The sequence below is a fragment of the Leptonychotes weddellii genome, chromosome 2 (genome assembly GCF_054177405.1).
Source record: "Leptonychotes weddellii isolate Sample4059 chromosome 2, ASM5417740v2, whole genome shotgun sequence".
Classification (NCBI taxonomy): domain Eukaryota; kingdom Metazoa; phylum Chordata; class Mammalia; order Carnivora; family Phocidae; genus Leptonychotes; species Leptonychotes weddellii.
Genome location: NC_138370.1, coordinates 134,026,326 through 134,041,397, shown reverse-complemented (window position 1 = coordinate 134,041,397; position 15,072 = coordinate 134,026,326). Strand labels below are relative to the sequence as shown.

The following is a 15,072-nucleotide window of genomic DNA, read 5'->3' as shown; positions in this document are numbered from 1 at the left end:
AGTTAGTATATTTTATATTTTGATATATTAATTTCCATTTTGAAATTAATTTGAATTCCTCTCCCATATCCTTCCAGACCTGTCAAGATAAGACTGATTGTAAAAATCGGTCTGTTTATTTATATTTCTGCTGCTATCACTAATAACACTTAATATCTATACAGAGTCATTCATTCCACATTTTGTTATTTTATTGCTTTTCCACATATATCCATTTGGGAGATGAATTGGGTAGTTTCCATTTTGCCTCCTTTTGTCACAATTAGCTAGAGTCTATTTCCGAAATCATTTAAGTAACAAGTGACTTCAGATGTCAGTTTACATTTTCTTTATGTACTCAGGGGAGTTTGTGGATGCCTTATATTAGGCAAATTCAAATTGCCTAATTTAAGTGTGTGAACGAACATCTGGCTGGTCAGAATTCAGAAATATCAGGAAATTCCCCTCCAAAATTTTAAAAAAATTACAATGTGCAAAGTACTGTGGATACATAATAATTTTATGTTATACAGATGATTAAAATTTGGAATTTGCATTTAAGGAAGATCCTATAATCTGAGGAGACCTATAGACAAGCAACTCCTTATTTTAAACGAACAAGAAAAAAACAGAATGAAATAGGTGTTATCGTAGCTTACCATCAAAGTGCTATGGGAATATAATGAAAGGAGTGATTATTTTATTTGGGGTTGGTGAGAAAAGGAGCATTCTGGAGCATTCGGCACTAGAATTGAGCTTTGAAGAATGAATGAAGATATTGATAGTCACTTGTGTTGGGTATGGTCTGTTAATTCTAATGAGGTTTTAGGTTCTTCAGATGTACTGGGGTTGATTATGCCTCCCAAAGAGCTCTGGAAGGGCATTAGATCATACTGAATATATACATCCAAATACAATTTGGATATAATAAGCTTGTTGAATGCATATAATAAATCTTAGTTTCTCTCATAATTGTAATTCGAATTTACTGATACAGAAAATAACACCTTAGTCTTTTCAGATCATGAAAGTTTAGAGCAGGAAGAGACCTTATAAATTACCTACTTAACCCTCTCTCTCATTTACAAAGAAAGCACAAGGGGGCTCAGTAATGGACCAAGGTCACTCAGTTAACTTGAGCAGACTTTCCCCTCCATCAGAAGGCATTGCTTTGGAATTGGCACCCTTCTATATCCATTATGGTAATTTTTACTGATTATGAAATAAAATCATTAAATCCCTATGTCCGAATAACAGAGGATACTTTAAAGTCTGCGATGAACTTGCACGTTGAGGTAAGTTTGAAGGAACATAAAATGGACCAAAGGCAGAAAACGCACTGGGACTCGGTACCTGCATAATGAAAATATGGAATAATCTGCACTTAGAAAAAGAGACACTGGCAGGACTTTCAGTCTGACGTTTACTTACCTGGGTGGAGTGGAGGAAAAGAAGAAGGGAGAGAGGGACAGAGGAAGGGAGGAGAGGGAAGAGAGACAGAGAGAGACGAAGAAAGAGAGAGAGGGAGACACTGCGAGACTGAAGGAGAATCGTGCCTCAAAGCCGGGAGGAGAGGTACCCTTTGTTTGACAAACCCTGAAAGGGAAGCCTCATGTAGCAGCCCTCTCATTCCCACCTCCAAGCGTTTGCCGAGCAGCTAGGTGGAGTCCGCGCGGCGGAGCCCGAGTGCACTCCAGATCCGGGTTTTACGTGCCACCCTCATCCCCCCCGCGCGAGCCCCCTCCCCGGCTCTCGGCGCTCTTGGCGCTCGCCAGCCCGCGGCTCATTCTGGCCTCGGCTCGGGCCCCGGCTGCGTCCTCCGCGCGCAGGCTGCACGACCCCCGCGCGCCCGCGCTCCGGCCGGCTCTCGGCGCGTCGCCGGGTCGCCTGGTCGCCCGGCACCGCTCGCCCCAGTTCCCAAGAGCGGGGATGCAGATGCTGCCGCTGGTCCGGGTGGCTGCCGCCGCTGCCGCTGCTGGTTTTTCCCGGACTGCTCGTTGCCTCCGCTCCGACAGCTGCTGCTGCTGCCGCCTGTGACTCGCCCCCTCCCCTTTCTTTCTTCTCTTTTTGCCTCCGTCCTCTTTCTCCGGGTGTGTGCGCGCGCGCGGATTGCACGGTTTGCTTTGGCAGGAGCTTGCTCGTGTGTGCGCGTGTGTGAGTGTGCGTGTGTGGAGAGCGCCGGAGCATTGCTCGCTCTCGGAGAGTCGAAGAAGAGAAAGAACCGAAGAGGCGGCGGCGGCGGCGCGGAGCTCGGGGCCGCGCGATGAAGCTCCCACATGCCCTCAGCTGCCCGGCCCGGCCGGCGAGCTAATCGGCCACCCCGCGGGCTCCGGGCTCCGCGACCCCCGGGACGCAGCCCTCAGCGGCCGGGCGCCCGCTCCGCCCGCGCGCCCCCACCGTGCACCCGGGAAGGAGTTTGCGTGGCCCTCGCTCCGGCTCTCGGCGCAGGTTGCGGGCACGAGAGGAGACCCTCCGCGGGGGAAAACCTCAGGAGAAGGAGGCGGGTTTGGCGGAGAAGAAGCCACCCCAGGCTCTCGCGGCTCCCCCTACCTATTCCATTGCGCCCTTTCCCAAGCGGAAAGGGGAGGACGAGGAAGAAGAAGAAAAAGAAGGCGAAGGGGGTGGGGTGGGAGAACTGGATATAAAGATCGGCTGGGGGGATGGTGGAAGATTTTTGGTCTCTTCAGCAGCGTCTTTTCTTAAGCGGCGGCAGCAGCAGCGGCGGCGGTAGCGGCCGCAGCAGGAGCAGGAGAAGCAGCCTCAGCTATGACTGCCGCATGTTACTAGCTGCCGCTTGGGTCTCGGCTGCTGCTGGAGACTGAGCCCGACTCCGAAGTTGTGCAACTGTGGACTGGGAGAGACATTTGAACCCTCCTCTCTCTTTGCTCCGTTTTTACCCCCTGGTGTGTTTGAAGCAAGAACACGTAAAGGAAGACAAACATTTGGTTCTTTTTTTTTTTTTTTTTTTCCGACCTTTCGCCAAGGCTGTGTAGTAGAAGAAAGGGGGAAGGAGAGACTTTTTGTTGTTGTTTCTTTGGCCGGGGTCTCCACCCTCCTGCTGCCTTCTCTGCGCTTTGGTGTCATTCTTTGCCGCGTGTGGTGGGGTGTCTTCTCTGGGGCCGGCCGGTCTTTTGCCCCAGGCTCCATGGCTGGATTGTGGAAACTGCACCCGGCTGCAGGTTGTTGAGCAAACTGATGGGACGATCTCAGGGACCGGCGGTTACGAAAGGTAATTTATTCTTCTCACTCTTCCTAATAGTGGTGGCCCTGGCCCAGCGCAGGCGGTGGCGTCCGCGGGGCGGGCAACCGAGGGGGTGCGGGATTCACGCACACTCACCCACCCACTCACATACACGCCCGCACACACACTCATCCGATCGTGATGCGGGTTGGGAAGGGAGCCTCCTGGCTGGTGGGCACTGGGGTTTGGCACGGGTTGAGGTTTTTCCAGCAATTGGGCGATTTGGCGGCCGAGAGGGATGAAGGGGAGAGCAGACCCGGCACATTCACAGTTCAACACGCTGGGAATCGGAACTGGAATTTCCACCCCGGGAATTTTCTCTCCTCTCTCACCCCAGTGTCATCCCTTGGCGGGGGCTGAAAACAGACCAGGGGGCGCCTTCTCTCCATCGGCCCGACCTGGTGCCGCTGGAGGCGGGAGAGGGCTGGATAACCGACAGGGACCGGGTGAGAGCTGGACTCTGGGGTGATGGGGACTGAGGGGCGGCGAGCTCACTGCGATCCTTCCTAGACGCCTGTCTGGAGCATCCATAGGGGCCGCGTTTGCCCAGGTCGCGCCCCTGAGTCGTATAGCCGTGCTGCCTCTTCGCACCCCGCCCGTTGTGTCCCCTTCACGGCAGTTTGGTTAAGAGCTGCTTGCCCAGGCTTTGTTAGGCGGTTTTGGTTGGAGGAAGCTGTTACTTTCGTGGGTGGCCCGGGGCGGCGCGGTGTTGGGAGTGGGCACGGGGCGGGGGACGGTGTTGCACGAATCCGGGCAGCCGGGATGCCAGGGCGGGGTAGGAAGAGCATTGGTGTCCGCGGTCGATTGGGTTACAGGTAGGAGGGCAGGCGCCCGGGAGCTTCCAACGGGAGAAGGGGACGCTCCGGCTGCAGCGGAGTGTTGGTGCCACCGCGCCCCCGCCACTGGTCCCCTGTCGGAGCTCAGGGGCTAAGCGTGCCAGGGCCCCAGCTATAGGGGGGTGGGTGTATAGGTAGGGGTGGGGGCGACCTCTGCTACCAGGGCTAGTTGGCTGTGTTGTCAGCGTGTGCGTGACAGTGTGTGCGCGTTCCTGCGCGCTCCGGGGGATGGCCGGGAGGTATTTGTGGGGATGGTAGAGCTGATGCTACTTGAGCTGAGCTTTCTTATCGAAATCGCCTGGGATCCGCTTAACTAGAAAATCTGGTTTGAGGAGGCCGCGGGGCCCCATAGGGGTTGCGAGGAAGCCTCACAGTGTTCCCTCTCCCCAGTGAGGAGCATTTCCGCGAGATGCGTGCGGCGCGTGTCTCTGGTGCAGCGCTCGACGCACCCCAGATTGGCCCTGATGAGGACCAAGGGATAGAACAGTCATCTCTCGAGCAGATTGAAATAACCGAGTCAAGCCAGAATAACCCCTGGTCTCTGGAATTCTCCGGTCACTTCCCTCACTCTGATAGAAACGTGCACTGCTTTATGGCCAGAGATATCACAGCAATTGGGCGAACTCTAGGTGTGTGAGCCACCTCTGGGTGTCTCCTCCCTGTGCCAGTGTGTGATCCTGCCTGCGGTAGTTGGAGCACATTGTAAACAACGGTGTAAGCAGTCCTGCCGCACTCTCCTTTAAAGCCCAACCTGGTGGTGTCTGTCCTGTTTACTTTCCTGGGTGGATTACTCACTAGGAAGTGTAAGCCTTCTTGCACCTCTGATTTTACATCCTTCCAGCCAGCTGCTGGGGAAATGAAGAGACGCATAGACGCTGGCAGGAAGGAAAAACTGCCTTCTGTGTTTTGCTCTGAAGTAAATAGGCGGTTTGCTAATTTACTGTCATATGAGCTATCGGCACTAAAGGATGTCATCGTAGAATCTACAAAGAAACACCTCTTTAGTAATTTTTTACTTGAAGAATGTTCTTCATTTCCCTATGACATTAAATAGAATTTAGCCAGATTTCCCTGATACGTTTTTCAGTCTGTAATGGTACTAAATGACCTGGAGTTCTGGCACCCAGTTTGTTTGTGGATTACAGTTAGAATTGTCAGTTCTTTTATAGCAGCATCAAGAGGTTTTCAAATAATTTGTGTAGGAGCTAAAAGGATATTTGTGTTGAAATATCTCTCAGCTTTGTTTCACTCTTTTTTTTTTTTTGTAATCAAAGCAAGGGTTAAAAAATATACGAAGATAAACAGTTTTTAAAAAGTTAAAAAGCTAAACTGCTTTTCAGTTTCAATAATTAAAAGCTATTAAATTTCTTAGTTGTAGATTAGCTTTGACTGCTTTGGATTTTGGTGCAAATGACTATGTTCTATTTTGTTTTTAAAAGTATAGCACTGTAAATGTAAAATGGTACTTATTTTCTAGGTACTATAATTTCTAGATTCCTTATTTATTTATTTTTTTTAAAGATCTTGACTTCTTGAAAAAGCTTAGGCTGAAAAAAAAAAGGAATACAGAATCATTGATACCTGACTTTGATTAAGTTATATTTTTATGCGCTATTGCTAGTGGCTGTCATCTTAATAGAAAACTTAGAGAACTGTGATTTAATGTATGAGAATCTAGCTTCATATATTTGTTTCATTTCTAGAGGATATATGTTACGGTCTTTATACTTGTAAATATTTCCGAAGATTAAAGAACACTTGTCCTCATTTTAGAAGATCTAATCACAATGATTCCCAGTCCTTACATTAGAAGATTTGATCAGATCTGTTCTTTGTTTCCTAGCAGCATGTGTTTCCTAGCAGTCATACATTCCACAGGTCCTGATGTCATTAGAACTGTGTCTGTCAGTGTATTGTGCTGTCTTTAGCTGAAGGTGAATGTGTCAGAGTGCTTGAATGCCATTCCATAGCACTTCTGTATCTCTAAATATTCAATAACCTGCTCCATTGGTGTATATGGTTATCTGGACTGTTTCTATAAAGTCGGGATGGGAGGAGTGATTAGTATAAAGGTTTATGTGAAATATTCAAATATTTCTTAGAACTGTTAGGCTGAATCGGGCATCCCTGGCCTGAAGAGTGATAAACCAGCATGTGATTTGCCTGATGGGTAAATGCTTTTGATGGCTCATTTTAAGTGGCTTGGTGTGATTATCCTTCAGATTGAGAGCTCTCCTCAAAAATATGAATGGAAGGTTTTCTTAATGATCTTCTTACAGTTTAGAGATTTAAATATTCCTTTCTACGGGGAATAATAGCAAGTATGAGACGTACTGGCTCCAGCTACCGTGGCTGGCATTGTTTCTAGTAATTAAGAAAGACAAATTTTTTATGGTCTTGATTTACCTTTGATTCTTTGGTGAGCTATAGCCTAGGAAATCCTAGACAGGAGATTTAAAAATGTTATAAAAGCAAAAGGATTGAAGTTAGTCAAATAATATAATGCTAAACTCAATTGTTTGTTAGATTTCATTTGGACCACTTTAACCACCGGTTGAAACTCTCTGAAAGGGGTTGCCAACTAGGAGTGACAGTTACTGTTACAAGTGGGGCATTTTTGCCCAGAAATCAGCAAGGAAAACTGATTGATTTTTGTATTTAAGAACAAAGAGCAATTTTGAGAAATGCAGCCTAAATTTAGCATGGTGTGGATGGCTAGAGCAGTTGGAATTAGAGGGAGGTGATCTTTCCTTAAGCTTTGCAAATGGCTATTTTCCCTTAGATTTCTGAGATTTGCATTACATTCAAATATGGATTTGTTCACATAGGGAGAAACCCTAAAGACAGAGGCTATATTGTAGTTTAGCCTTTGTTTGCCTTCAAGGACATATTTACACGTAGACTATTATTGCATTAATGTCTTGTCTTTTATGCAAATGAATTTCTTTATAGAATACTTTATTTTATAATAAAATATAAATTAAAACATTCAAATTAAGTAAGGTCCTCCTGACATTTTCCCTTTGTTATCTCCATTTGTGTGTGTGGGGTGTGTGTGTGTGTTGTTGTTGATCAGTGGGGAGAAAAATCCCTATTTTTCATTCATTGTGATTTTGATATTGTTGTTTATTGGCCAGTGTGAGAAAGTAATGTGAGCATGCCTCTGGATAGCATTTATGAGTCCTAAGATGTGCATATATCCCCCAAAACCTTTTAATGTTATTCTGTCTGAGTGTTGTTGTGGCCCACTAAAATTAATTCTACTACTGCATAAGTAACCAGGTATGACATTTTTCTTAGAATTGTGAAGTTTACTCATGTACTAACAAATACATAAATAAATTAGTCATCGTACTCAGAATTAATTGGAATTCCCCATTTGTTTTAGGGAGCGGGTGAAGAGGGAGAGTTCTTCTTATATTTGATCATAACAGATTCTATAGATCTTAATAATTTATGTCTTGCTTATGTCTTATTGACAGTTAAAACAAGAATTTAGTTTAATATTAATGAATTTCTTCATAAGAGTGATTACATATACATATTAGAAGACGTTAACATTTAGTCCATATTATTCAAGAATCTAAATGGAATGATGTTGGTGGTAATTCTGTTTACTGTGAAAATTATTTCTGAGATGGAAAATTAAATCCCCCAGTTGGATATTTCTTTCTGGGAAAACTTGTGGGTCCGTTATTTTGTAGAACAGGTAGTTCTCTCCTCTCAAAGTGAGAGCGTTCAGGGGAAATGTGTGGGTCCCTGAGACCCTTTCAGAGAGTGCGTAAAAAGAAAACATTTTTGTAACAATGCTGTGATGATATTTGCCTTTTACTCTCGTACTTTTACAAGTGTACCGTGGAGTTTTCCAGAAGGCATGTGAACTGTGATCACATCATCGCTCTGATGGAATATGGCATGTGTGCTTGTATATTCTTGTGTTTTAAAATTTTCCCAGTTTAACTATTAGTTCATAAATATTGATAGCTGTAACCAACATAATCAAAAGTTGCTTTAGGTCATCAATTTTTAAGCATGTGAAAGGGTCCTGGGACCAGAGAGTCTGAGAACCTCTGGTGTTGACTTTTGCAAGATCTGTCTCCTTGTACTTATGCCTTGTACCCCATCTGACCATATAAAGAGTCATCTAGGATAAGAAAATAAGACTGTTCAGACTTTAAAAAGACACAAGTAGGTTGGATATTTTATTACTTGACATTTTCAGTATTCTTTTTCCAATGTAGAAAGCTTGTTTTTAGTTTTTTGTTGGTCCCCAGTTACTGAAATAAAAACTTTAAAAATGCCGGTCTCCAGCCTAATAATAGCAGAGGAGCTATAGAAAATATTCAAAATATGGGTCCCAGGTCTTGATATTCTCATATCTGGAGACACAGAATGGTGTGGTGGTAAAGAGAAGGGACTCTGTGGTGTGTTTGCCTAGGTTTGATAAGTTGTTTGACTTTGGGTAAGATATTGGATTATGCCTCAATTTCCTGATGTATTTTAATGGACATACAGTTGTTCTTTTTTTTTTTTAAGATTTTATTTATTTATTTGACAGAGAGAGACACAGCGAGAGAGAGAACACGTGCAGGGGGAGTGGGAGGGAGAAGCAGGCTTCCCGCGGAGCAGGGAGCCTGATGCAGGGACTCCATGCAGGGCTCCATCCCAGGACCCTGGGATCATGACCTGAGCCAATGCCAGTCGCTTAACAACTGAGCCACCCAGGGGCCCCCATACATTTTTTCTTAATTCATAGGTTTTTGTGAAGATTTAAAGGGAAAATACATGCCAAGTGCTTAAAACAGTTCTGGGCACATAATAATAGAGATGCAACTGTTTGCTACTGTCATTATTATTATTTTTACTAAATCTCAGGAGGGTCCCAGGAAACTTTAATCAACTTCCCACGTGATTCAGAAAGCAATTGTTTCACCTCATTGCTTTACAGTATGTCTTAAAATGCTGTTAAATTTGAAAATTTCATATAAAAGGTAATCTTGGCTTTATTTTACCCTCCCACTTTAAAACTCATGAAGAGTTATGGGGATTTTTTTTTTTTTTATAGTAAGAACTAATAAAATACCTTTTTTAGCTAGGGCTAAGTTTGAAGTTGGGTAGAGAATGAAAGCCCAATTAAAACTAGATTTCAAAGACCCTAATTGAATATTTATGTATCTTGGGAATTATTAGGGAGGAAATCACTTTTCTGAAGTGATACTAAGACGACTCATTGCACTCTTAGTCTGTTAATCACTATCCAAGCACCACAACAGGCCATTTTCAGTGAAAAGGATCTTTGGGGTAATTATATGGTGTAGTTCAGTTTGTTTATGAGTGGTAATATGCCTGATGAGTAAGGGAGGCTCCACAAAGAGATTAGTTTTACTAGATGCTAAACTTTAACTGGAAAACTGTGAATGGCACTTTGACATCTATGTGAAAACTTTAGAGATATATTATTTATAAATTATATACATCTTGGGGGGGGATATATTCCATGGCTAATGTAATTTCTGACCTAGGCCTGCCACTATGAAATTAGTATTGCAGTACTTATCATCTCCACTTTGGTTAATACTGATCAAGTATTGTAGAAACTAAATTATACTCCTTAGATGGGCACTGTCCCTAATTACGAACTTCTCAGAAATGGCCTTTGGAATGAGAGGCACTTGAATACTGTCCCAGCTCCACAACTTTCTAGCTCTTTCATCTCTATCTGTAAAATAAAAGTAATAAAAGCTACATGGCTGGTTTGGGGAGGGGAATAAGAAGTAAATAGAAAAATAACTTGATAGAGTGAGCATTTAATGAATGGTCCCTATTACTCTTAGTTACGGTATTATTAGAAATGTCCTTAAGTACCATTAGTAAGAAAATTTAGCTAAATCAAATATCATTTTCTTAATTGAAGAGTTCTTGATGAGCTTTGAAAATCAATAGCATTTTCTTAAGCAGTTGAGAAAGGTTTCATGTGTCTTTTTGTCTTTCCCATGTTCTTGCCCTCTCTTCTTTTTTAACCTTTTGTTAAGTACCTGTTTTTGAGCTTTTCTTCCTAATCTTAAAATGTAATGCTCTGCTACTAATTCCCCACCAAAAATCATATAATCCTGACAGGAAAATATTTTTGACAGCCACCAAGTGCTGTGTCTGAAGATTGACTTCAAATCACGTATAAAATGAAAGTAGCAATTTAACTTAAGACATTTTAAATTAAACTCCTGATCATCTTTTCACATGGCATCAGCAGCTCTTTAAGCTTTAACTGCATCAGAATTTCCTACAGTGTTGTAACCAAGTCATCATAAACTTCCACGATTTAAGGATTTGTATGCTTTTAAAAGATTTATAATCCTTAAGTCAAGTCCTCATAAGATTGCGATAAATGCAGATGAACCCTTAAAATTCAAATCCCAAAATTGCTTTAAAGACCAGAAGTATTGAAAGGGTCATAAATAAGTCCAAATTTTAGAATTAACATCTGTAGGTCAGTGACGATTGCCAATAAAAGAAGTTATTGAGATGTGTGACTTATACCTATAATTACCCAGCATTTATGTTCAAGCGGAAAGACGTACAACAACATGGTAGGCGGTAAAGATGAATGAAAAAATAAGCTGCGCGTTGGACAGCTGAGTTGCTAAATTGTACCAGAATTAAGTGTTTTAAAGTATGACTCAAGAAAATGAAAGCCAAGTAGAAACGACACCCCCTTCTGTTTGATCGGCTTGTGTTGGTGTTTATGCGTCCCGCAGGGGAGAGTGTGTTACTATTCAAGACAGCCCCAGTGGCTCCACAGTAGCCTGAGCCTGTGAGAATAGGGGAGAGACTCAAGCCCAGTTTTTGATGTTCTGCATGGGTGGGTAACCTGAATACTAAAATGCATTCCATTGACAGCTGACCCTGTAAGAAGTTTTTCAACAGTGTCCTGTTTTGTTTTGGTTTGGTATTTTTTCCCCTTTTCCTCTCCTCAAAGCTCTTCCAAACACTTTTGGATAAGAGTAAATGGTCCTGACTGATGGTCATCTTTTTTGTATGAGATTTTATTTCTGGCAAGAATGGAAGGCTCAACTGGTTTATATTTACGTCTTCTGTTTTTTCAAATTTTCAGTGCTCTTGATTTGTCTGTCAGTGGCTGATGGTTGTTGTTTGAACCTTGACTCAGAATACTGATCATGACTTCAAGGAGTGGACAAAGAGTCTATTGAGAAATAGTTTTGTGTTAACATGTGCATATCTATAGACTTTCTTCTTTATATTGGCTTTAACTGTTCAGCTGAATTTGTCTATTGAGTTTTACTCGTATTATTAACTGTAGTTGACTTTAAAAGAACAGCTTAGGCAACCATTTTCTTTTAAAATAATGCACATTTTTTGAGTTACAGGTACTTTTCAGTGAAATTTCACTTTAATTTCCAAAGTTTTTATGTGATAGTTAAATATTATTTAAGTCATTCCAAAATGCTGCATATTTTATAACATTTCAATTATCTTATGGACCTAAATTCAACTTACAAGATTTAGTAAAATGAATGTATTCATTATCTCTTTTAATTGCAAAGACACTTCCAACTAGCTTTAGGCTAAAATGATTAATTTATTGGGAGGTTATTGTGTTTCTCACCTAAAGAATCTTAGGGAAGGATGGAGGTTTACCTAGGCATCAAAAAAAAAAAAGCACCCTGAATACCACTAGGATTCTGCTCCAGTTGGTTGCCCCTACTTCAGTTACCACTTTTCCTTCTCTTTGCCTATTGGATCCTTTCCCTTTGACCACAGTCTGAATTTTTGGTACCCAGCTTTAGATCAATCTACTATCTCTAGCTTAGTGGAGTCAGTAATGATATTGTAGATCCTCTGTGGACAGACACATAGTTAGCTTGAAGAAGGAAAAACTCATTAAAAGGCAGTTAAAACCTGAATGTCCCCTGTGGTGATCCTTTGTTAACTGAGACAGATCAGACATAAGGAGAAGTGGCTAGGAAAACCATTAAAAATGGGTTTTATTCTCTTCCTGTGTGTGGCCAAGGTGATTTTGGAAAATGCTTCCCTACTTGGCCCAATAAACACATGTAAATCAAGGGATTCAAATCTTCAGGTTCAAGAACACCTGTGAAACTGCCGAAGTTATCAACTGCATATCTGTAAAGCCACCAAATAATTGAAAGATGTCACTTTACTTAGGCAATGTATGCCATTCTGTCATATGATGGTAGAGTTGTCATTGTACAATTCCAAACAGGGGCACTGGACACAGATTTGGTGGCAGATAGAGTGCTGAATTTGCTACATGTGCTTAAAAATGCAGAGCAATACTCATCTTAAATGTAAGTGCAAGTTTAAATGTAAATTATTTAGGCATTGAGCATAAACAGGCAAACAGAGCTCCCAAGATGTGCTGTTGGACACAAGAGTTCATGGTTAAATTAACTTATGTATGAGCTCCACCAGCCACATTAAGAGGGTCCTTACTGAAAAGGAACAAAAGTTCCTAAACAACAAGTGGAGGTTGCACAGAGAAAAAATTATCCCAGAAGGAACTGAAGAAACAAAAACTTATGGCATGGGAATAAATACATCATAAAAAGAAATGCAGATAGAAGTAAAAGCAGAAAGATGAGTTTGCAGATATGAATCCATCCATTTGAGACATCTAATTGCTTTACACTTGCTAGTATACTCATTATGTCATGCTACTGATGGGAATATATGTTAATTCAAGTAAACCTTATGTTTAGAGGTAGAATATTCAAAAGCATATCAAGTAGGACATTTCATATAATTTATTAGCTGTTTAAAGAATCCAATGAAAATATACTTCAACCTATCCAATAATAATGTTATTCAAATGACAGGCATTATTCAAAATAATAGATCCATTATTATGAAAACTAGAGTTTGGGTAGTGTTTAATGCTGACACTTGACCAACTCAAATAAAATGATGCTTTAGAAGTATTTTTTGTAGAAGTTGGGAAACCTCCTTAATTTATTGTTTTTTTTTAAATTTTTTATTCAAAATGGGAAGTTGTATTGACTTCATTTTCAAGTACCAACTCAATATAAATAGTAACGTACGAAGATAATTTGGAGAATTTTTAAAGGTTAGTATAAAACTTAATTAGAAGAACTCCCATGCACCTTCCTTATTGTTGCATATCCTTGAAGAAGAAAGAGCACTAAAAATTAGTAGGCTGTCAACATTGTATTTTTCTGATTTGACATTATTAAGCAAACTTTGTATTTCTTTTTTTGGTGCATTTGATTAAATGTGTGATCGTATCTTGGTGAAATAGCCTGCTGGGCTGCAGACAGTAGTGTTCAGAAATGAAATTTGCTTAGAGCCTCTGAACCGACATTTTTCAACGAGACCTTTTTTGAATAATGGATGATAGTGAGATTGCACTGGTGTGTATGTGTGTTTTCTTCCTTGAATATAAGGAGTATGGAGATAGAGCAACACAAAAGTAATGAGGTATGAAAGAAAGCATTAGGTTTGTAAATGAAAAATGAACCTACTTTATTACAAATGAATGAACTATTTGTATGAGGGACTATGTATCTTTATCAGAGGATGGTATGCTCGTCTGTCTGCTTTGGTTTAGTAATCTTACTGTGTTAACTTCCTTACCTGCTACTCTCTCTTAGCTTGGTAGATGTTATTCTGGAATTTTTGCTATTATCCCAGTGTTCATCATGTACATAAGCTCTTTTGATCCTACTTGGGTGCCCATAATAGCTGAATTTAATTTCCACTCATCCTTCCCAATGCAGCTCATTCTAAATTCTGAACAAACATATTTTAAAAAGGTTTTTTTTTTTTCTGATTATAGTACTTGCTCATATTGAATACTTGTGAAATATAGAGATACATAAAGTCAAAATAGAAATCACCCTATATATCATAGTGGTACCTCTCAATGTTCACAGACATTATTTTACACATATTTTAGCTTGATTATCCACATATTCTATATATTACGTGTATTTTATGTATGTGTGTTTGTTTTAGTAGAATTAAGGTTAAACTATATATACAGTTTGTGTAATTCTCTCTAAATTTCCCAATGCCATTCATTTTTTGAAAGCATCATTTTAAATATTGTACAATATTTCATAGAGTGATACATTATGATTTACTTAAACATTTCCTTATTCATGTGGGTTGTCATGTTTTTCTAGGATAAGTAATGCTAAGCTTGTCTCATTCTCTGATGATTTCTGTAGCACAGATTCCTTGAAGTACAGTTACTAGGACAAAGTAAATAATTACCGTTTGAGTTTTACTGCTTGGCGACAGTGATCCACATGCATCGTTGTTGCCTGAGCATAAGTGGTCCCCCTAAATTTCTGGAAATTCTTTCTTAAGAATTGGTAACTCTTGGTTATGTGTAATTAGTCATTACTAACTCTAGGTAATTATATACTTAGTAAAGTTAGTAACTTACTGTTCGGTAGTTTTTAAGAATTACTAACTCATATATATCAATGTGTAAAAGCCAAGATCAATTAAATAGTAATAAAAAATGAAATTTACTGGCTATTAACATTTAAATAAAGGACTGTGCCTAATGTCTTTGAATATAACATAATGTTAAAACAAAACCATACAATGAAACTGATTTATGAAGAATTAGAAAGTTCACCATCCAGTTTATGTCCCCATAAACTTTCTTAGTTTTGTTCTTTGCTCTGAATAGGTCTCTTCTCTCTTAACTTCGTCTAAAACATCAACTTAACAAAGCTCTCCTCTACCAAATCCATATGGAACAAGAACATTGGAGGGCTTGGTTTGGGCTTTTATAAAATTTAAGTATGAAAAGTAGAGGTAAATTTTATCAGCAAACATATTTAATGTAAATGAAGTTTGTTTATAAAAGGAGAAAGAGGTCAGTAAAGAAAAGTAAGCAGTGCATTGTGGCTCATAGTTAGTGAACGTGAACTCAAGTTTTGCTTGGTGTAAGTTCAATTAAAGATTTGCCCATAAGAATAAGAGTGAGGTGTAAGTTATGAGGTG

At 40.8% G+C, this 15,072-nt stretch overlaps 1 protein-coding gene across 1 annotated transcript in view; it reads left to right on the top strand.

Moving 5' to 3' along the window:
• The first annotated feature begins 1,902 nt into the window (after nt 1-1,902).
• The window catches only part of ADGRL3 (adhesion G protein-coupled receptor L3), a 777,343-nt gene continuing 764,173 nt past the window's right edge, over nt 1,903-15,072 (top strand). The window contains exon 1 of the mRNA XM_081813155.1: nt 1,903-3,208. The gene's annotated coding sequence lies outside the window, so the exon portion shown is untranslated. The remainder of the gene's footprint in view (nt 3,209-15,072) is intronic.